Source organism: Narcine bancroftii, chromosome 5 (genome assembly GCF_036971445.1).
Source record: "Narcine bancroftii isolate sNarBan1 chromosome 5, sNarBan1.hap1, whole genome shotgun sequence".
NCBI classification, from domain to species: Eukaryota; Metazoa; Chordata; class Chondrichthyes; order Torpediniformes; family Narcinidae; genus Narcine; species Narcine bancroftii.
In genome coordinates this window covers 141,602,054-141,626,038 of record NC_091473.1, presented here as the reverse complement: position 1 = coordinate 141,626,038, position 23,985 = coordinate 141,602,054, and the positions used below count along the sequence as shown (strand labels likewise).

General features: G+C 44.4%; 1 long non-coding RNA gene across 1 annotated transcript in view; it reads right to left on the bottom strand.

Annotated features, from left to right (window-relative positions):
* LOC138762829 (uncharacterized) overlaps window positions 1-21,987 on the bottom strand; it is a 32,448-nt gene extending 10,461 nt beyond the window's left edge. Inside the window, exons 1-2 of the long non-coding RNA XR_011357184.1 lie at window positions 21,735-21,987; window positions 10,832-10,920 (exon numbers count right to left, since the gene is read on the bottom strand). This is a non-coding gene — a long non-coding RNA (uncharacterized lncRNA). The remainder of the gene's footprint in view (window positions 1-10,831; window positions 10,921-21,734) is intronic.
* Between the last annotated feature and the right edge of the window lie 1,998 nt (window positions 21,988-23,985).

Here is a 23,985-nt window from a genome sequence, read left to right as displayed (position 1 = left end):
GGCCCAGTTGCCAAGCAACGTCCAATCAACGGGACATTCCCACACCTCCTATTCTTCGTGGAAAAGTTTTTACGAACACTTTTGATGTCATCCATTGGGCAGTGGTCAGCATGGAATGTCCTGCAAACACTGGGAGATAAGGACTCTTGTGGAGAGTGTGGAGTGGTTTCCCTGAGCAAATTGTCCAAGTCATCTGGCAGAAAGCTTCATCCCCAGTGCTCGTTAATGAGCACCAGGACTTGGTCTGGCTGGTGGTGAGAGAAGGCCTCCTGGTCAGATCCTTCCTGCACAACAGAAATATCACCCACAGCGCATATTGTGGGAGATGACTGCGGTGGGTGGAGACAGTCACCCACCTCTTTGCAGAAGAGGTGCAGAGAGAAAGATGCAAGGGTCCCTGTCACTGTTAATCCCCACCAGCAGCATAATGGAGGACTCTCCGATTTACAGGCTCTTCCTGGGGAATCCTGTCTTTGTTGCGTGTGAGGGCAGAGGGAATGGAGGATATGTGGGTGAGGGCCGAGTTAAGGGTGGAAGAGGGAAAGCTATATTGTTTGAAAAAGGAGGACATCTCTGATGATCTGGCAGGTCCTCATCCTGAGTGCAGATGCAACAGAGATGGAGGAATTGAGAGAATGGAATGATATCCTTACAGGGGACAGAGTGGGGAAGAGGTGTAGTTGAGGTAGCTGTGCGAGTTGGTGGGTTTATACAAGAGGTCTATCAAGAGTTTGTCTCCTGACATGGAGACAAAGAGATCGAGGAGAGTGTCGGTAGAGATGAACCAAGCGAATTTCAGGTCGGGGTGGAAGTCAGCAGCAAAGTAGATTAAGTCAACGAGCTCATGGGTACATGAGGCAGCACCAAAGTAGTCATCGATTTAACGGAGGAAGAGTTGAGGGGCCTTGCCTGTGTAGGCTTGTAGCATGGATTGCTCCACATTGCCAACAAAAAGGCAGGCATAGCTGGGGCCCATGCGGGTACCCATGGCTACCCCTTTAACCTGGAGAAAGTGGGATCAGTCAAAGGAGAAATTATTGAGGGTGAGGACAAGTTTTGCCAGCCAGAGGAGGGTGGTGGTGGAGGGGGACAGGTTGGTTCTATTGACCAGAAAGAAACAAAGGGCTTTGAGTCCTTCAGTATGGGGAACGGATGTGTTTAAGGATTGGATATCCTTGGTAAATATGGGGCGATCAAGTTCAGGGAACTGGGAGTTGTTGAAGTGATGGAGGGCATGTGAAGTGTCCCAGATGTAGGTGGGGGGACTTTAACTTCCACATAGATTGGGAAAATCAAGTTGGTCGTGGGAGTCTAGAAGAGGACTTCATAGAATGCATCCGCGATAGCTTTCTTGAGCAGCATGTTAAGGAACCCACAAGAGAAAATGCTCTCCTGGATCTCGTGTTGTGCAATGAGATAGGTAGAGTAAATGATGTAATAGTCAGAGACCATCTGGGAAATAGCGATCATAGTAGGATTGAATTTCTCATTCAGATGGAAGGGGAAATAGTTAGATCTAAAACTAATATATTATGCTTAAACAGGGGTGACTACCATAGGATGAGGGAGGAATTGGGCAGAGTGGACTGGGAGCACAGGCTCATTGATGAAACAGTTGAGGAACTGTGGAAGATTTTCAAAGAAATATTTTGTAGTGCTCAACAAAAATATATTCCGGTCAGGAAAAAGGGCAGCAAGGGAGGGAAAAATCAACCGTGGTCAACAAATGAAATAAAGGAGAGTATAAAATTGAAGGCGCAGGTGTAAAAAGCTGCAAAGAGCAGTGGGAAACTGGAAGATTGGGAAAACTGAGACAACAAGGGGTTACAAAGCGGGTAATAAGAAATGGGAAAAAGGATTATGAAAGTAAATTGGCACAAAATATAAAAACAGAAAGCAAAAAATTTTATAAATATATAAAACGGAAGAGGGTGGCCAGAGTTAACATAGGACCCTTGGAGGATGAGAAAGGAAAACTGGTAGCAAAAAATGAGGAAATGGCCGAGGCATTAAACAAATATTTTGTGTCAGTCTTCACGGTGGAAGACACGTCCAGCATGCCCAAGTGCGGAGTTAAGGATGTGAATGTTGGGGAGGGCCTTGATAAAATAGTTGTTACAAAGGAAGTAGTGATGGAGAAGCTAATTGGACTAAATCCAAACAAATCACCTGGTCCTGATGATATGCATCCAAGGGTTCTGAAGGAATTGGCAGAAGTTATAGTTGATGAATTGGTGGTCATAGACCAAAATTCCTTGGATTCTGGGCAGGTCCCGGCAGATTGGAAGACAGCAAATATCACGCCACTTTTTAAGAAAGGATGTAGGCAGAAGACTGGAAATTATCGGCGAATTAGCTTGACGTCTGTAGTTGGAAAAATGCTTGAAGCCGTCATTAAAGATGAAATAGTAAAACTTTTGGAACGCAAGGGTTCAATCAGGCAGACGAAGCATGGTTTTAGAAAGGGAAGATCTTGTTTGACAAACTTGTTAGGATTCTTTGAGGATATAATGGGTGCGGTGGATAGAGGGGAACAGGTTGATGTTGTCTATTTGGATTTCCAGAAAGCGTTTGATAAGGTGCCGCACAAGAGACTTCTCAGTAAATTACAGGAAAGTGGAGTCCGGGGAAGTATATTGGCCTGGATTGAAAATTGGTTGTCTGACAGGAGGCAGAGAGTCGGGATAAATGGGAGTTTTTCAGGTTGGCAGAGAGTGGTAAGTGGGGTGCCGCAGGGATCAGTGTTAGGCCCACAACTGTTCATCATTTACATTGATGACTTGGAGGAGGGGACAAAATGTGGTGTAGCCATGTTTGCGGATGACACCAAATTGAGTGGAAGAGCAAATTGTAATGAGGATGTGGAGAGTCTGCAGAGGGATATAGTTAAGCTGGATGAGTGGGCAAAGGTCTGGCAGATGGAGTACAATGTTAGTAAGTGTGAGGTTATCCACTTTGGCAAGAAAAATAAAAGAGCTGAATATTATTTAAAGGGAGAAAAACTACAGCATGCTGTAGTGCAGAGGGACTTGGGAGGGCTTGTGCATGAATCGCAAAAAGTTAGGTTGCAGGTGCAGCAGGTTATTAAGAAGGCAAATGGAATGTTGGCCTTCATCGCTAGAGGAATTGAATTCAGGAGTAGGGAGGTAATGTTGCAACTGTATAAGGTGCTGATGAGACCGCACCTGGAGTATTGTGTCCAGTCTGGTCTCCATATTTGAGGAAAGATATAGTGGCTTTGGAGACGGTCCAGAGGAGGTTTACTAGGTTGATCCCTGGGATGAAGGGGTTGACTTATGATGAAAGATTAAATCGTCTAGGATTGTATTCGCTCGAGTTCAGAAGAATGAGAGGAGATCTTATAGAAACATATAGGATTATGAAGGGTATGGATAGGATAGATGTAGGAAGGTTTTTTGAGCTGGCCGGGGAAACTAAAATGAGAGGACACAGTCTCAAGATTCGTGGGAGTAGATTTAGGACAGAGATGAGGAAAAATAGTTTTTCCCAGAGAGTAGTGAATGTTTGGAATTCTCTAACCAGGGAAATGGTTGAGGCTGCCTCATTAAACATATTTAAAATTCGGTTAGATAAATTTTTACATGATAGAGGAATTAGGGGATATGTGGAGAAGATAGGTAGGTGGAGTTAGGTCATAAATTAGATCAGCCATGACCGTATTGAATGGCGGAGCAGACTCGATGAGCCATTTTTGGCCTACTCCTGTTCCTACTTCCCATGTTCCTATGGACCAAGGGGACAAAACAGTGTCCAGGTAAGTGGAGACCAATTTGGTGGGGCAGGAGTATGTGGACTGATTAGTGCTGCCTGACAATGATGTGTTCGGTCCTTACCTATTCATTGAATTTACCAATAGAATAGATTGTACTATAGAGAGCCATATATCCTAGTCTTATCAATGATATTGGCAGTGGAGGTGGAAGCATAAAATTATTCTTCTTTGGCTTGGCTTCGCGGACGAAGATTTATGGAGGGGGTAAAAAGTCCACGTCAGCTGCAGGCTCGTTTGTGGCTGACAAGTCCGATGCGGGACAGGCAGACACGATTGCAGCGGTTGCAAGGGAAAATTGGTTGGTTGGGGTTGGGTGTTGGGTTTTTCCTCCTTTGCCTTTTGTCAGTGAGGTGGGCTCTGCGGTCTTCTTCATAGGAGGTTGCTGCCCGCCAAACTGTGAGGCGCCAAGATGCACGGTTTGAGGCGTTATCAGCCCACTGGCGGTGGTCAATGTGGCAGGCACCAAGAGATTTCTTTAGGCAGTCCTTGTACCTTTTCTTTGGTGCACCTCTGTCACGGTGGCCAGTGGAGAGCTCGCCATATAACAGGATCTTGGGAAGGCGATGGTCCTCCATTCTGGAGACGTGACCCATCCAGCGCAGCTGGATCTTCAGCAGCGTGGACTCGATGCTGTCGACCTCTGCCATCTCGAGTACTTCGACGTTAGGGGTGTAAGCGCTCCAATGGATGTTGAGGATGGAGCGGAGACAACGCTGGTGGAAGCGTTCTAGGAGCCGTAGGTGGTGCCGGTAGATGACCCATGATTCGGAGCCGAACAGGAGTGTGGGTATGACAACGGCTCTGTATACGCTTATCTTTGTGAGGTTTTTCAGTTGGTTGTTTTTCCAGACTCTTTTGTGTAGTCTTCCAAAGGCGCTATTTGCCTTGGCGAGTCTGTTGTCTATCTCATTGTCGATCCTTGCATCTGATGAAATGGTGCAGCCGAGATAGGTAAACTGGTTGACCGTTTTGAGTTTTGTGTGCCCGATGGAGATGTGGGGGGGCTGGTAGTCATGGTGGGGAGCTGGCTGATGGAGGACCTCAGTTTTCTTCAGGCTGACTTCCAGGCCAAACATTTTGGCAGTTTCCGCAAAGCAGGACGTCAAGCGCTGAAGAGCTGGCTCTGAATGGGCAACTAAAGCGGCATCATCTGCAAAGAGTAGTTCACGGACAAGTTTCTCTTGTGTCTTGGTGTGAGCTTGCAGGCGCCTCAGATTGAAGAGACTGCCATCCGTGCGGTACCGGATGTAAACAGCGTCTTCATTGTTGGGGTCTTTCATGGCTTGGTTCAGCATCATGCTGAAGAAGATTGAAAAGAGGGTTGGTGCGAGAACACAGCCTTGCTTCACGCCATTGTTAATGGAGAAGGGTTCAGAGAGCTCATTGCTGTATCTGACCCGACCTTGTTGGTTTTCGTGCAGTTGGATAATCATGTTGAGGAACTTTGGGGGACATCCGATGCGCTCTAGTATTTGCCAAAGCCCTTTCTTGCTCACGGTGTCGAAGGCTTTGGTGAGGTCAACAAAGGTGATGTAGAGTCCTTTGTTTTGTTCTCTGCACTTTTCTTGGAGCTGTCTGAGGGCAAAGACCATGTCAGTGGTTCCTCTGTTTGCGCGAAAGCCGCACTGTGATTCTGGGAGAATATTCTCGGCGACACTAGGTATTATTCTATTTAGTAGAATCCCAGCGAAGATTTTGCCTGCAATGGAGAGCAACGTGATTCCCCTGTAGTTTGAGCAGTCTGATTTCTCGCCTTTGTTTTTGTACAGGGTGATGATGGTGGCATCACAAAGATCCTGAGGCAGTTTACCTTGGTCCCAACAAAGCTTGAAAAACTCATGCAGTTTGGCATGCAGAGTTTTGCCGCCAGCCTTCCAGACTTCTGGGGGGATTCCATCCATACCTGCTGCTTTGCCACTTTTCAGTTGTTCGATTGCCTTATATGTCTCATCCAGGGTGGGAACCTCATCCAGCTCTAGCCTTAGGGGCTGTTGAGGGAGCTGGAGCAGGGCGGAATCTTGGACTGAGCGGTTGGCACTGAAAAGAGATTGGAAATGTTCTGACCATCGGTTGAGGATGGAGATCTTGTCGCTGAGGAGGACTTTGCCGTCTGAGCTGCGCAGCGGGCTTTGGACTTGGGGTGAGGGTCCGTACACAGCCTTTAGAGCCTCGTAGAAACCCCTGAAGTCGCCAATGTCCGCGCTGAGCTGTGTTCGTTTGGCGAGGCTAGTCCACCACTCATTTTGGATCTCCCGGAGTTTGCGCTGAAGATGGCTGCATGCGCGACGGAAGGCTTGTTTCTTCTCTGGACAGGACGGCTTTGTAAGGTGAGCCTGGTGGGCAGCTCGCTTCTTTGCCAGCAGCTCCTGGATTTCCTGGCTGTTTTCGTCAAACCAGTCCTTGTTTTTCCTGGAGGAGAAGCCCAGTACCTCTTCAGTGGATTGCAGTATGGTAGTCTTCAACTGATCCCAGAGGGTTTCAGGGGACGGGTCCGTGAGGCGGGTTGCAACGTCGAGCTTTGCCTGGAAGTTTCCTCTCGCTTCGTCTGACTGCAGGTTTCCAACATTGAACCTCTTTCTGGGGGCTTTATTGTTCCTGGGCTTTGGCTTGAAGTGAAGGTTGAGCTTGCAGCGAACCAGCCGGTGGTCAGTGTGGCATTCCGCGCTAGGCATGACCCTGGTGTGGAGCACATCTTGTTTGTCACTTTCTTGCACCAGGATGTAGTCCAGGAGGTGCCAGTGTTTGGATCGGGGATGCATCCAGGTGGTCTTAAGGCTGTCCCTCTGCTGAAAAAGGGTGTTTGTAATGACAAGTCGCTGTTCTGCGCAGAGCTCCAACAGGAGGCGCCCATTGTCGTTGCACTTGCCGACGCCATGCTTGCCCAGGATTCCTGGCCAGGTTTCTGAGTCTTTGCCGACACGAGCGTTGAAGTCGCCCAGGATGACAACCTTGTCGGTTGTAGGGGTACGTTGGATGAGGTTGGGCAGGTCGGTGTAGAACTTGTTCTTTTCTGCTGGTTCCGCCTGGAGGGTTGGAGCATAGACACTGATGAGGGTGATGTGACGCTTGTTTTGAAGTGGGAGTCGCATGGACATGATTCGGTCCGAGAGGCCTGTCGGAAGGTTTTCGAGTTTGGAGGCAATGAAGCTCTTGACCATGAAGCCTACACCAGATAGGCGTCGTTCATCCGAAGGCTTGCCAGACCAGTAGAGTGTGTAGCCCGCGCCGCGTTCTTGGAGGCTGCCTACATCTGCCAGGCGGACTTCACTGAGAGCGGCTATGTCGATGTCAAGTCTGAGGAGTTCATGTGCAATGAGGGCAGACCGACGTTCAGGTCGGTGGCTGTCAGCCTTGTCTAGCATGGTTCTGATGTTCCAGCATGCTAGCTTGAGTTTGTGAGCATCTTTTGAGGGGGAGAACGTGGAGGGGGAGGACGTGGAGGGGGAGGACGTGGAGGGGGAGGACGTGGAGGGGGAGGACGTGGAGGGGGAGGACGTGGAGGGGGAGGACGTGGAGGGGGAGGACGTGGAGGGGGAGGACGTGGAGGGGGAGGACGTGGAGGGGGAGGACGTGGAGGGGGAGGACGTGGAGGGGGAGGACGTGGAGGGGGAGGACGTGGAGGGGGAGGACGTGGAGGGGGAGGACGTGGAGGGGGAGGACGTGGAGGGGGAGGACGTGGAGGGGGAGGACGTGGAGGGGGAGGACGTGGAGGGGGAGGACGTGGAGGGGGAGGACGTGGAGGGGGAGGACGTGGAGGGGGAGGACGTGGAGGGGGAGGACGTGGAGGGGGAGGACGTGGAGGGGGAGGACGTGGAGGGGGAGGACGTGGAGGGGGAGGACGTGGAGGGGGAGGACGTGGAGGGGGAGGACGTGGAGGGGGAGGACGTGGAGGGGGAGGACGTGGAGGGGGAGGACGTGGAGGGGGAGGACGTGGAGGGGGAGGACGTGGAGGGGGAGGACGTGGAGGGGGAGGACGTGGAGGGGGAGGACGTGGAGGGGGAGGACGTGGAGGGGGAGGACGTGGAGGGGGAGGACGTGGAGGGGGAGGACGTGGACCTGTCCTCGGGCCTGCGCAAAGGAGCTTTTAGGTGGAGTGCAGTGCGCGCAGTACTGGCCCCACCCTTTACACCCATGGTTCGTGTGCCGTGGCCAAGCAAGCTGGGACGTGGCAGCGAGGTCCTTGGGTCGTAGGTTTTATATCGTAGTGGCCTTCTCCTATGCAGGTTTCTTACCCGGGCTGGAGGGGTCTGCCTCCCCTCCTAGGTCGGTCCATACTGCCCGGACCGGGGCCGAGGCCGCCGCAGTTCACCCTGTGCCTGGATTGGGGCCTCCGCCTCCCACTCTCTGCCCGGATCGGAGCCTTCGCCTGCCCCACTCGACTGAGGCCGGGGCCGCCGTCTCCCCCTTGCTCCTGCCCGGATCGGGGCCGCCGCCGTCTACCCTTCGCCCGGACCGGGGCCGGGGCCGGGACCGGTGCTGCTCTCCCTGTGCCCGGACTGGGGCCGCCGCCTCCCACTCCCTGTCCGGACCGGGGCCTCCGCCTGCCTCACTCGACCGAGGCCGGGGCCGCCATCTCCCCCTTGCTCCTGCCCGTATCGGGGCCGCCGCCGTCTACCCTTCGCCCGGACCGGGGCCGGGGCCGCTGCTGCTCTCCCTGTGCCTGGACTGGGGCCGCCGCCTCCCACTCCCTGCCCGGAGTACTAAATTATTAGTACATAATGAATTAACCAAAACCGAGAAAATTAGTTTCAGTGTGAGCAAATACAAGATTGAAACTGTTTACCTTAAAAGAATGTGATTAAGTTATTTCTTTACAGTAAAAACCTATGAACAATGGAGATCCAAAGAGATTTGGGGCTTCTCTAATAATGTCATAGAAAGTTACAGTGCAGTGTTACAGACTATTATAGATATGTTTTTGGGAGATAAATTGGGAAAGGTTTGTTAATGTAGGTAACATAAAAACACTTTAAAACAGATCTTATTGGAAATACTGGAGCTCTGCTATGCTTGACATATCGGCCTCACAGCCTTTGCAAGAGCTTTGGAGAGTGCCCAAGAGACTTCACTTATGGATTTTTGATTATAAAAAGGCAACAGATGAAAGAGCTTGTTGGAGCCACCGTATGTCTGGAAGGGAACTTGTTGTTCTAAGAGGGTCATATGGTTTTGCAAGCAGAGAGAGTCAGATGCTTTTTTCTCTCAGAGAGAGACAGACAGACAGACGGACACACAGAGATCACTTCTACAGTGTTACAGTCAGCCACATCAGGTGGGACTGGAACAGGACAAGCTGGAAAGCTTGTGGAAAACCCCATTTGGAAGATGGGTTCTTATTTCAGCCTGGTCATAGCCCTCGTGGTTCATGCAAGAGGAGAGGACTGGCTGTCTCATGTTTCACTTGGAATAAGTGAAACAAAGAGGAACTCTGGTGACCTGAAAGAAAGAGGTTATCATTTGGAGATCCCGGAGGGGGAAAGTTCCATCAGCAAGACACTGAAGTGTCTGATGGAAGTAAATCAGTTGTGGAGGTTCTGGAACAACAAATCTCTCTCTGCAAACCAACAAGAACCTTCCTGAACGGTAACCATTTACCTTTCAAGCACCAAAGCTTGGTGAACTTTATAAATGTTAAATTTTGTGCACAGTATAAGAATTTCCTCCAACCAGTGAACTTGGAGGAATGAGAAGTGAAATTGGACTGTGAACCAAACAACTTTTCTGAACTTACACACACATTGAATGGCGGAGCAGGCTCGAAGGGCCGAATGACCTACTCCTGCTCCTATCTTCTATGTTTACATACACGTGTACTTAGAATTAGAAGGAGGTTAAGTTAGGTTAGTTGAGTCAATAGTGATAAGTTAAAGTGTGATTCTGTTTTCATGTGTAAAGATAATTAAAAGCATATTTTGTTTAAGTAGCCCTTTGATTTGGTGAATATCTATTGCTGCTGGGTTTTGGGGTCCTCTGGGCTCGTAACAGTAGCGCCTACGATACGGTGGCACTGCAAAGAGAAAGGAACATGTCTGCACTGAGCTTGAGTGAACCAGTAACTGACTGTTTATTCAAACAGACCGTGCTATAAAAGCAATACTGCAAAACCCCCAGCCGCCATGCTGGTTCACGGGAGTGATGTCAGCGAACAGTCTCAGGAGTGGCACTTGCACCCTGCAGTCTGCTCTTTTAACCCTGGTGCTTCTCTTCAGGGAGGAGGCGGTCTCTATGCCGTTGTGTGTAGGCTGTGTGCTGCGGTGATTCGGCCCCATGTGTACAGGGCTGGACCAGACTGCTACAACAGTTAATTATCAGACGTGCAAATGGACCTTTTATCCAAAAAAGAGAATGCTAAATTAACAGATTAACTGGGCTAATGCCTGGAATGCATTGCCAGGGATGGTGGTAGAAGGTGATACAAAAACACTCATGGACGCAAGAAAAATGAGGGGTTGTGACCTGTGACGGGGGAAGGGTAGACTGAGGCGTAGGTTTATAGTGGGTCAGCATGTTATAGGCCAAAGGGTGGTACTGTTCTAATACCTTGATCCAAATAGTTAAGTTACAAGGAAAGATTATTCCAATTTGAGTTGTATTCCAAAGAATTTTACAAAGTTACAGGGTAATTTGATAAAAGTTTTAAAGGATATTAATAAAGCCGAAAGGAGGGGGTTCAGGGGATGACAAATTTTAAAAAAAATAGCAGCTGCTGAAATCTGAAATAAAACAGAAAATGTGAGAAACACTCAGGAGGTCAGGCAGCATCTGTGGGAAGAGAAACAGAATTAAGATTTCAGGATTGAAGACCCCCCATCAACAGCGAAATAAAGAAAAGCAAATAATTGCTGGTTAGAGTGTGTTGGACTAAGAGAGATTGTCTACAATTCAATCAAGACTCAAGAAGTTGATTATGCAAGTAAATGTTGGTACAGATTAGAACTTTCTTCCACAAACACTAATTGATGCTTGACGGGAGCTGGACAAGAAAATATGCAGTTGCTGGGTTCTAGTGCAATACACCAAAATACTAGAAAAACTCACCAGGTCACGCAACATCTACAGGAAGTTAAAGGCAATCAACGACGTGGGCCTGAGCTCCTTGTGGGGAATCTGGAAAAGCAGGTAGTCACCTGAATAAAGAGGAGGGTGGAAATTTAAATTTTTTTTTTTAAACATTTAAATTAAATTTTAACATTTAAGTTTTAATTGTTTTTAAATTTAGACAGAATTTTGGCCCACGAACCCATGCCGCCCAATTACACCCATAACCCCATGTATGTCTTGAAGGGTGGGAGGAAACCAGAGCCCCCGAGGAAAACACCTGCAGACCTGGGGAAAACATACAAACTCCTTACAGACAGCCTGGGATTCGAACCCTGATGCCAATCGCTGGTGCTGTAACAGCATTGCACTAACCTCTATGCTAACCATGCCGAGGAGAAGAGGGAGGAAAGGAATACAGGCTAACAGGTAAGATGGACTAAGTGGATGCAGCTTGGAGGGTAGAAGAGAAAGAGACTGGGAAGGTAAAGGGGAGAGGCTAGAGGAGAGCTCTCCAATAGGAAAGAGATGGGGTGGAGGAAAGGAGGCAAGAGTTTAGAGAAAGAGAGAGACCAGGGGAGTGGGTTCATGGAAACCAGAGAAATTGTTGCCAGATCATTTGTTATTTTAATACTTTAAATTAATAATTGTAGTTGATCAAAGATATGAGAAGGCGATGAGAGTAAGTTCACAGAGCAGCTGGTGAAAAATGCCAGAGAAAATTAATGGTTAGTGTATCTTAATTAGCTCCGACCAAAATGTTCAAATAAACTGATCGTACTCGTTGAGGATGGAAATAGCAAGAAAAAGAATTATAAAATTTTTTGATTAATACGTATTTGAGAATTTTAGTTTGTAAAAAGTATTTTCAACTTTAACATTTCAGAAGCATTATTTATTTCCTTGGGAGCAGAGCTTTAACAATGGATTTTATTTGTGGATTGGACATGAACTTCAGACAGCGCTGTGAGCTTTAGAGATTCAGTAACAAAAGAAACATTTATAGCAAAAGCTTAAGTATAGCCTTTAGGAACTCAGCCACAAAAGAAGCAATAACAATGAGTGCTTTGAATATTAAAAAGACAAAGACACTAAATAAAAGAACAACTGTATTTTAGAGGTCAATATCTAAGAATACATTAGTAATCTTTTAATGCTCATTTAAGGGCTCTCACTTGTGCACTTTATTGATTTCCTTTTTGTTCTCTCTATTGCACAGTTTGTTTACATTTATTATGTTTCCAGTTCCTTGTCTACATGTGTTACGCTGTTTGGCACTACCAATTTGTGATAATTTTGCTGCGCCTGCAGGAGAAAGCAATCTCAGGGTTGTATGTGATTTCATGTATGTACTCTGACAATAAATTTGTAATCTAGTAGATAGTTTTATTTTTCTCTTCTTTTTCAAGAGATTATCATACAGCGTACTGTTCTTGTGATAACAAGATATTGGAGCAGAGGTAGGCCCATCGAATCTGCTCAGCCTTTCTATCATGAGCTGATCCATCCCCCCACTCACCTCCACTCCCTGGCCTTCTCCTTGTAACCCTTGATGCCCTAATCAAATACCTGACAATCACTGCCTTAAATGCACTCATCGACCTTGCTTCTACACCCACCTGTAGCAACGAGTTCCACAGACCCACGACCCTCCAACTAAAGAAATTTTTCCACATCTGTTTTAAATTGACGCCCCTCTACCCTGTAGTTGTAGACTCTTTTCCTAGATGCCCCAACCATGGGATACAGCCTTGCAACATCTACTCTGTCCAGGCCTTTCAGCATTCAAAATGTCTCAATGAGGTCCCCCTTCCTCCTTCTGTACTCCAACGAGCTCAGTCTAAGAGCAGACAAATGTTCTGACAACGCTATGTGAAAAGTTGGCGGAAAAAGTAAATTTGTAATTTTAATTAACAAAAAAATAGATTTTAAAATAAAAAAATTGAAGCCAAAAACCAAATGCTAGGCAAAAAGTTAAATTGGATGGACTCAGCAGTCAGGTAGAGAAATAGAGAGCCAATGTTTTGGGTTAGGAACCTTTATTGAGGGGAGATATCAAGCATAAAAAAGGAATGGAGCTAGGGCTGGGGAGGGGCCATAGTAATATTAAACTGGACAAATGTAAGTGGGAAAGATGGAGTGGAGAGGCTCAAAGGGGATTAGACCACTTGGCAGGTGCTAAGGATAGGTGGAAACAATGGGATCTCACATCATGGAGACATGGTTTCAAGGCAACCAAAGTTGGGAACTGAATACTTAAGAGATATTTGACATGTAGGAAAGGAAAAGGGAGTAGCTCTGTAACTGAAGGCTGGGAGCGCAGTGATGAGGAATGATATTGGTTCAGAAGCTCAAGATGTAAAACCTATTTGGGTGGAGATATCACTGGTGCAATTAGCATGCGAGCTTCTATGAAATGCTACATGTGAGAGAAAAGTGTAAATCAAGACATAATGGGGCCTTGTAAGAAAGTACAGGTGTGCGCTGCTTATCATCCACGATATTAGCAAACTTTCACGGGATGCTGTAATGTACCTGTAAACTTTTTAATTGTAAATAGGGACTGACACAGGGCAGTGGAGAGGGCGGGGCAGTGGAATCAGTTTGGGTGTACAGTATAAATTTCTTATAGCTAGCAATCGGTTTTTCTAAATTTGCTGTGAACTTGCTCACAGTAAATGAATAATTATAGGACCTCAGACATGTACGTGGTCAGATGTTGCCTGAACAGATGTTAATGGTGTATACCTGTTAAAGTGATTTTATTTGGACAAATAAAAGTAATATTAGCCTTGAGGTCAAATTCAGTTCCAATTTGGAACTTAGAGCAACAGAACCATAGAACACTATAGCACAGAAACAGACCCTTTAGCCCATCTAGTCGGTGCTGAACAATTATTCTGCTTAGTCCCAATGACCTGCACCATAGGCCTCCATTCCACCCCCATCAATGTACCCATTCGAATTTTTATTAAATTTCAAAATGGAGCCGCATTCAACACTTCAGCTGGCAGCTCATTCCACATTCCCACCACTCTCTATGCTAAGATCCCCCCCTAATGTTCCCTTTAAATATTTCCCCTTTCATCCTTAATCCATATCCTCTCGTTATTGCCTCACGTAACTTCAGTGGAAAACGCCTATTTGCATTTACTCTATCTATACCCCACCCCTCGCCGTTTTGTAAATATATCAAGGAACAGACTGTATTAGGCCTGGTATCGTGCAATGAGAAAATCAGTGAGCTCATAATAAAATAGGCAGCAAATTCAAAATTCTTCACCCTATACCCGAACTCAGAATCATCCACTTTAATCTTTTTGTCAGGTAATCGTTCAGTATCGACGATACCTTTCTTCAATCCTGATTCTGGAATGTGCATGTGTCTATATATGACAAGAACATGAGCACTTAACCATAGCCCTATCAACTCATTACCTGCTAATGGACATAAATACATGGCTGCTCACAAAAACCTGTCTCCTTCCCCTCTCTTTCCATAACACACTCTAAATGTTTAATACTTCAAAATAAAAACAGGTTTTAAATTTCAATTAAAACAGGCCAGGCAGCCTTCTCAGAGAGAAACGTAATTAATAACCTTCCATAAGGGAAATGCAGGGGAAAGAAAATAGGATGAAAGGAAAGGTTGTCGGAAGCTTGTGGATTAAACAAAGGTATTTCACCAACCAATCACCATTCTGCAGTTGGTCCTTCAGTGCAGAAAAGGGCTGAGTTTTGAACAGCAAAAGCAAGCATCCCAACTGGAAAAAAAATACTGTTTCAAAAACAAACAAAAGAAAAAAAATTGCACTTGCAACCAGAAAGACTGGTTTGGAGAACTGAAAATGAGGGAGGAGATAAAAGGGCGGGTGTTGCATCTACACTAAAAAGTTGCCGAACTTTATGTTGATGCCAGTAACCGAACCTAGATATTGAAAAATATTTCCTTAAGAATTGCAGAAAGGGAGGGGAGGTAGGGAGGGTGGGATGGGAAGAGGGAGAGAGGGGGGAGAAAACGACACTGTATATATTTGAAAAGGAAAATATATGTATCTTGATCAATGTGGTTTATAATGTGAAAAATAAAAAAAAAATTTTTTTAAAATTACAGAAAGGGAAAGGAAAAATGTGTCTGCTTTCATATTAGTTTGCAATGTCAGAAATGGTACATTATGTGATGGAAAAGGAAAATTTGGAAAAAAAATCTGCAGATCCTGGAAATCTGAAGTAAAATGAGAATATACCAGAAACACTGAGCGAGATAGACAGCAGCATAGAGAACCCTTTATCAGAACTAGGAATCTAAGGGCTGTACAGTTGGTGTAGCAGTTAGTGCAATTCATTTACAGCACTAGCGTTGGAATCTCGCACTGTCTGTAAGGAGCCCATGTCCGTGAGGGTGTTTCCCCAGGGACTCCAGCTTCCTCCCACCATTCAAAACGAACCAAGGGGTTGTAGATTAATTGGGTGTAAATTGGACAGCACGGACTTGAGCCGAAATGGTCTTTTTTTTTAATTAATTTTAAGTTGCACAAAAAGAAGGGCAGAGAGATTTGAGCAAGAGCAACACAAAATGGTGCTGTGGAACATGCCCTGCAGTAGTAATGGAGAAAAACTGAGACAGTAGCCTTTTTCACATTGGCTAACCAATAAATTGGCTGTTCAATGAACCAGTTTACGAAGCTGTTTTTACTGTTTAAGCTGGACCTCTTAACCAGTTCTCTGCGTCCTTTCACACTCACCATCAGTCATTCCCGGGAAGAGGGGCGCCTATCCTCCACCAGTGACGTCTGAGTGAAGCATCCGAATGATCTTGTATTTAATCAAAATCAATCATGTGTGGCGAAGAACGTTTGCAACGGCGAACTGGCCACACTTGTCACGCGCTGTCAGCAGGGCAGCTGCGGCAAGGGTGGCGTCACGGGACCGTCTCTTCTGGTCCAGACCGGAAGATCGCATACATGCTTGCATCATTGGGACGCAAGAGCCGGGACCGAGAACGGGCTTAAAGGCTGCAGTATGGAATTTTTAAAAAACCAGTTGTGATACTTGAGTTCACACCCTGTTGCCTGCCTCAGTCACTTCGCTGTGCTCGCTCACAACTCACTACATTGGTGACCCCGACGACTCTCCACATCCTGAAGACTCGACACAATGGAATAAGCAGCTGTAGGCACCATTGCGTTGAAGCTGCCCACTTTCTGGACAAACAAGTCCCGGACTTGGTTTGGCCAAGCAAAGGCCCAGTTCCAGATCAACTCACTCGACCAGGAAGCCACCTCACAAGTCGATGATCTAATCCAAGCGCCGCCAGAGGAAGGTAAATACATGTCTCTGAAAAACTTCCTCATTAGCACATATGGCCTCACAATGCAAGAGAGCAGCCAGGCTCCTGCACTTGGATGGCCTAGGCGATAGGACCCCCTCTGCCCTCATGGATGAGATGCTCACACTAGCAGAAGGGCACAAACCCTGCCTCATGTTCGAGCAGGTGTTTCTCGAGCAGGCGTTTCTCGAGCAGATGCCCGAAGACATCAGACTCTTTTTGGCTGACGCGGACTTCAGCCATGAGATTGCAGCGTGAGTGAATATTCTCTACCATTCCAAGCGCAAAGTTATAGACTCGGTCAACTACGTCATGCAGCCATCACTGAGGACAATGCCCAAATTCAGTCCACCACGTAAGCAGGAAACAGAGAGGTCCAATACTCAATGATGTTTCTACCACCAATGTTGGGTTGGCATCTGCATGCAGGTACCGCCAGCCATGTTTGTTCCCGGTAAACAACGGGACCAGTCGCTGTTAGTGCCTGTGACAGCTGGTCGACCAATTAGCCTTCTCCACGTCTGGGACAGCATCTCAGGCTGCAGGTTCCTCATGGACACAGGGGCAAAGACAGGTGTCCTACCCCCTACAGCACTCGAGATGTGTACGAGACCCCACTGCCCTTACCTGTGTGCTGTCAATAACACCGTCAGAACCTTTGGGAAAAAGGCGAATTAGATACGTTTCGACGACACTACTTTCCAATGGTCCTTCATGCTCGCTTCAGTGAAAAAGACTCTGCTAGGCACAGATTTCCTCTGGGCACACTCCCTACTTGTTGACCTCCAGGGCAGACGACTAGTCCATGCTGAGACTTTCCACCCAGTGCCCCTTGGCAAGTTCAACAAGCCTTCCACCCAACTTGCTTCTGTGGAAACCCAACATGGCCAGTACAGCCACCTCCTCGCACAATTTCCCTCCATTATGTGCCCCTAGTCATGCCCAAGCACGGTGTCCAACACCACATTGCCACCACTGCATTCATGGGCCAGCCACCTGGAAGAGTTTAGGTGCATGGAGGAGCTCTACATCATCCATTATCCCGAAAGCCAGTGGGCCTCAGGCCTCAACTTGGTGCCCAGGTCCAATGGCAGCTAGAGACCTTATGATTACTGATGTCTCAACAACAACGGATCACTATCCTGTGCACCCGGATGACACCCAAAAGACTGCCATTATCACGCCGTTTGAGCTCTTATGCAGGCCGTTTGGTTTAAAAATGTGGCGCAGACATTTCAGCGCCTCATGGATGTGGTCAGCAGATTTGCCTTTTCTCTTCATTTACCTCGACAACATCCTGGTAGCCAGCAGCTCACCAGAGGAGCATGGTGCATCTCTGCCAGTTTTTTTTACTTGCCTCACCATTAACCCTGAGAAGTGCCAGTTCGGCCTCATGGAAAGAGATTTCTAGGCCACAAAATTACCACAGCCGGTGCCATATGACGCTTCGCCAGACCAACAACACTGAAGGGCCTGCAGGAGTTCGTGGGCATGGTAAATTTTTACAACAGATTCATCCCAGCGGCAGCCAAAATTATGCGCCCTCTCTTCACGTTAATGTCGGGCTCGTCAAAGGAGCTTGAATGGACCGATGAGGCTCACACCGCTTTCAAGTGGACCGTGGTGGTCCTGGCCCACACAATGCTAGTACACCCACAAATGAATGTACCACTGGCCCTCAGTCGTCGTGTCAACCACCCTGTAGGTACCCCCATGACTTGTACTCGTGCGCAAAGGCACACACAGAACTCCCCTCCAGTGACCTTATGAGGGTTGATACAAGAGACACTTCGACGTTCATCTTTGACATTGGGGGCAAGAAAGAGTTATTCACGCTGGACCGGTTAAAACCAGCCAATGTAGGTTCCTCCACCAGTGCAGAGGTCAGACGCCAAAACAGCACACCTCACCTTCGACGCATCCTGAGACCATCAGTGTCAGTTCTGGGGGCGGGGTGTGGCAATGCACGTTTACAATGGTAAACGTTTACAATGGCCCCACTTGTCACGCGTGATCAGCGCGACAGCTGTAGCAAGGATGGCATCACGGGACCATCTCTTCCTGTCCAGACCAGCAGGTTGTGTACATGCTTGCGTCATCGGGACCCAAGCGCTGCGACGTTAGGGGCGGGACCGAGGACAGGCTTTAAGGCTGCAGCACGAAATTCAAAATAAACCAGTTGTGATACTCGAGCTCCCAGTCTGTTGCCCCAGTCCCTCACAACTCACTACACATACCTAATAATAACATAATTAAGCATTATGTACAGCAGAGTATAAGCCCTTCAGCCCCTGTTGTTGTGCCGACCTAATATAAACCCATGTAAATTTATAAAGGACTGTGGGAAAGTGGTAGCAATAATAAAACACATAGGTGCACAATTTATAAAGGACCATGGATACAGTGAAAATTAAGAAAGATTATATGAAAGAGGATGATTAATTGGAAAAAGAAATAGAAAGTTTGGAGAAGGATTTACAAAGAAAGGCTTCCGAGGACAAAAGGAAGAAATTAATAATTAAAAAGCTTAATTATAATACGATTTAGACTTGGAGAACGCAGAAATTAATTGAGAGAACCAAGCAAAGATATTATTAATTAGGGGAAAGAGCTCAAAGTTCTTGCTTGACAATTGAAAATGGAACAAACTTTTAGAACAATTAATGCTATTTAAAATTTCTAAGACAATTACATATAAACAATGATTTATTTTTAAAATTTTATTCTAATTTATATAAATCTAGTCTAGATGTGATGAAAATAAGATTGAGAATATTTTTATCCCAAATAAGTTTACCTAGCCTGAATTACTGGGACCAAACAGACTTAGATGCTCTTTTATGGCAAGAGAAGTTAGTGAGGTATTGAGTTCATTACAAAGTGACAAGTCGCTGGGGGAGAATGGTTTTACATCTGAGTTTTAGAAATTTAAGGACCATTTAATACCTCCCTTTATGGAAGTCTTAAATCAAGTAGCAGAGTCTCATTCTCTACTAGTGATAGAGACCCTTTAAAGCCAGTGTCTTATAGACCAAAATCTCTATTGAATGCAGATTATAAAATTGTTGCTAAAGCTTTAGCAAATAAATTAGCTAATTACTTACCAAAATTAATCCATATGGATCAAATAGGTTTTGTTAAAAAGCAACATTCTTCTTATCGTGTTGTAAGATTGATTAGTCCAATTCATTTAGCCCAGAAAAGGTGAGATTTAAGTATGGCAGTGAATTTGGATGCAGAGAAGGCCATTGACAGGTAAGAATGGATATTGAAAGTTTGGTCTATGGCCAACATTTATTAAATTCTTATACTAAAGTCCTTGTGCAAAAGTAGTAACTAATGGTCAAATTTCTACTCCTTTTCAATTGAATAGATTGAGTGGACAGGGTATCCTTTATCACCAGCTTTATTTTAGCAATCGGGCCTCTAGCTGAGTTAATAACATCCTATTATCAAGTGTATAAAGGTCAAATCAAGAGGAATATAAATGCTGATGAGGTTTTGATTTATTTGACAGATCTTATGAATTCTTTACATCAATTGCATACAAGATTTTAAAAGTATGGTAAAGTATCTGGGTATAAGATTAATTGGAATAAAAGTGAAATTTTGCCCTTAGTTAAGGGTGACTATACACAATGTAGAAAGGCCACTCAATTTAGGTGGCCAGATGATGGAATTTAATATTTAGGTATTCGGGTCAATAATGATTTGAATAGTTTATATAAATTAAATTACTCACCATTACTTAATAAAATTATTGATGATTTGAATAACTGGAATATCCTACCTATTACTTTTGTAGGTAGGGTAAATTGTATTAAGATGAATATTCTTCCTAGAATTCTATATCTTTTTCTGTCAATCCAAATTTCCCCCCCACAAAAAAAATTAAATATTTGAATAAGCATTAGATTTTTATGGAAAGGGAAAATGGCAAGGGTTTCTTTGGAAAAATTGACTTGGAAGTTTGAGCTTGTGGGGGTGGGGGGGGGGTGGGAATTACATTAACAACTTCCCCATTTTAAGAATTATTGTAATAAAGCTGCCCAATTGAGATAACATCCCTGCTTGGATTAATATAGAATTAGTAAATTAGGAGAAATAAATTTGCAGGATTTTATTAATAAATGGAATTCTAAATTGTTGGTAGGAGGTAGGGGTACACCTATTTTGAAACATTTGATTGAATTATGGAATAAAATTGATTATGAACTAGGAATGAGAGGTTTAATTTCAAGAAAAATGCCCTTATGTCAAAATAGACTTATCCCATTTTCTATAGACAATCAATTTTTGACGACTTAGATGCAGATGGGTATTCAGAGGATAGAGGATTGTTTTGAAGCTGGAACATATATATTTGAAGAAATTAAGAATAAGTTTAATGTGCCTATCAATACCTTTCTCTGATATTATCATCGTGGTTTTTTCACTGATGACATAGGTCAGAATTTGATACTACAAAGTTGGAATTACTGATTCACAACAGTAATGCCAAGTAAATTTATTTCTGTAATGTATAATTTACTTCAAAGGAAAGCTCCCAAAATAGGGGTGTAAAAGTCGAGATTGAGAAGAGATGTGGACCTAATTAGGCAAATAGACAACATAAAATTGGATGAAACTATGTAAAGATAATATGACAAAAATTATCAATGTTAGATATAGGCTGGTTCAATACAATTTTTGCTCTCAGTTATATCTGGCTCCTCAAAAACTAAAAAGATTAAATCCTGCATTATCAAATTTGTGTTTTAGGTGTGGATGAGAAATTGGATAATTTTCCCCATGCTATTTGGCAGTGTCTTTGTTAAGCCTTTTTTGGTGCAAGTTGGTAATTTTTTGGAATGAATAACAGGGGTTAAGTTCCCAAAGGATCTGATGTTATTTTTGTTAGGTAATATTAAGGTTATAAAACCTAAATTAAAAAAGGTATCAAAATGAATTTGTAAAAATTGCTTTAGCAGTTTCTAGGAAATGTATAGCAACAACTTGGAAATCAGATATAGATTTAGGGATGGAGAGATGGCATGCGGAACTTCATAGTTGCACACCACTTAAGATCACTTATAGTTTATTAAATATCATAAACTTTATTTATACACATATACATATATAAAATTCCCTCTATATTCTCCAGTCCTCCTTTATTTATGGGGCTATGGGGGGGAGGGGGGGGAAAGAGGAGGAGGTTTTACATCACTTGTATAATCTTCAGAAGCATTGTCATTGAAAATGTATTTACTGTTGTGGTTTAAAATTTATAAATATTTTTTAAAAAAGGCCATGGGAAAGAGGCAAAGTGACCTGCCCTCCCAGAATTCCATGCATCAGAGAAAGGGCTGTATGCACGGAGCATCCATGGAGGAGTTTCTCCGCCTCATGGAATTCTGGGAGGGCTAGTCTACCATTGCTCTCTCTGTGACTTTTCCAAGATCTTTATAAATTGTGCGCTTATGTGTTTTACTGCTTTCATAATTTTAAGTTTCTCTCTTTACACATTAATTTTGTTTAAATAAACGATCATAATACATTGATCAGGATTTAGTAAATTGAATACAAAGTTTATACCTTTTTAATCTTTTGTTTCCTTCACGTTATTGCACTCATACAAAAATGTCAACAACGCATCACTATATCCGCTCATATTGTAGAGCCACCGTGCACATAGATTTCATAGCGTCGTGAAGCTCCAGGTCTGGATTAAACCTCGATGCATGCTGCAGTGGGTGATCTCAATTTGTGTGAGGATTACAGTGAATGTGGAGGAAGCAGAATTCGACATCATCATTGAAATTCTGGGAGCACAGGAACATTATTTCCAATCACGCTGGAATAAACAGTAGAGAAGAAAAAAGCATCATCAATATTTTTACAAGTATTTCAAGTTAATCTCACTCTTGTTCAACAAATGTTTTATGACCCCACAAAAGCAGTTTTAAGATTAGTCGGAATTTCTTCTGAAATCTAATATGCATAGGGCCCGATTGCTCAACATTTCTTCTTAACACAACCTTCATCTCAAATCAACTTCACAAACCTTCACTTAACAGCCTTCGATGCAGCACTCATCCTGCTTAAAGGCCAAAACTGTAAGCTTGGTCTAATAATCTAGACAGTTGTGCAACTGTCCCCAATTAGGGAGGCCTTCTCCATGACCTTTACAGCAAAGAACAACATTCCTTTGAGCTTCCAATTGCATGCCAATTTCTGTGTTCCATGTATATTTAAACTCATCTCTCAGGCATTGTTCTGTAGACTCTCTCCAATTACGCTTTCCATACCAAGGTGAATAAGATCTCACATCCCACATTATCTTCCCAGCTTTTACCCACTTATTTTATCTATTTACAGTTACACCATGTTAATCCAGCATAGTGTTTGGATATTTTGGTAGTCTGGAATCCTATCACTCATTAGAATGGAGCAAGAGTCACAGTGCAAGTAGGGTGTGCACCCAGGGCTTGTAACCACAGCAGAGGGTCAAGGGTGCAACCAAAACTGGGACCAGGCTGTGCACAAGTTCACAGGGGCAGGGTCCCAAATATCCCAGATCAGCAATGTTGATTGCTCTAGAGCAGAGGTCCAGTGTGCTTTTCTATTACCTAATAACCAGAACATACTGTGCAAGATGTTAAAAGTGAAATAAAATTGTTTGGGCATTAATAGAGTACACATTCAATAGGTCCAGAAAATCTGGACAGCTAAGATCTACCAAAATCCCAAGAGTTATAAATGATTGAGTTTTACATATCCCTCTGCAGTGCCCTTGTCACAACTTGCTTTCCCAATTATTGACAGCAAATTTGGTTACTACATACTGTTTCTACATCATAGTCATTAATTGAAGTTATACAAATCCTAGTATAGACTCCCATTAATTACAACTTTCCACTCCCAAAATGGACCATGTTTTCTACAATCTTGTAATTCTCCATCCTTCCTATTATCCTCAATTTCAAGCAAACATGAAGCAACCTTTTGTGGCATCATACTTTTAGAAATCCAAACCAAATTCCCTTGCACGAGGCTATTTTGGCTCAGAACAAAATGTTTTAGGATTTCTACTACTTCCTTAATCATAGATGACGGCATTTATCAATAACAAATGTTCAGCTCAATGAACTGTACTTTCCTTGGGGGGGGTTTCCCCCTGATCTTCTTGGACTTTTCCAGAACTTGGGAGATGTAAGATGATCACTTAGTTATTTAAGTTGTTGGGATGAAGGCAATCAAATCCAACTAGATTTTTCTCAAATCATTCCTCAACGCATCTGGATTAGCTCCTGTCGGACAACTGGGTTTAGCTCTCATTGATTGAATGGCCTCTTAAACTACAATTCTACTAATGAATGTACCAACGTAACTGCCATGACAGCACACAAATCTGTTTCCCAATTCAACTCAGAAAAAAGTCAGGAAACATTACCCCGTTCTGTATATTCAAAGATGCCTTAGCGAAGCTAGTAGCGGACCCCCACCTTATCTAAATCATAGGTTGGCACATCATGGGCTGAAGGACCTTTTGCTGTAATAAACTACATTCTATTAACAGTTCCGAAAGGAAATTGGACAATTGTCGGAAGGCTCTAACTCTCAATAGCAACAAGAGTTTTGAAATAGATAAAGTAAACACAAAATATTTAACATTTTTTAATAAAAACCTGTTTTTATTGCGAAGAGAAAGAGCACATGAAAAATGTAAGAAGAATAAGCACCATGAAAGAGTTTATATCAACCTTGCAATGCAGATTTTTTGCTAAACATACACTCCACAATGGAAACCTTCCCCAGATGTAGCAAGGTGAAATGTAGCAAGGAC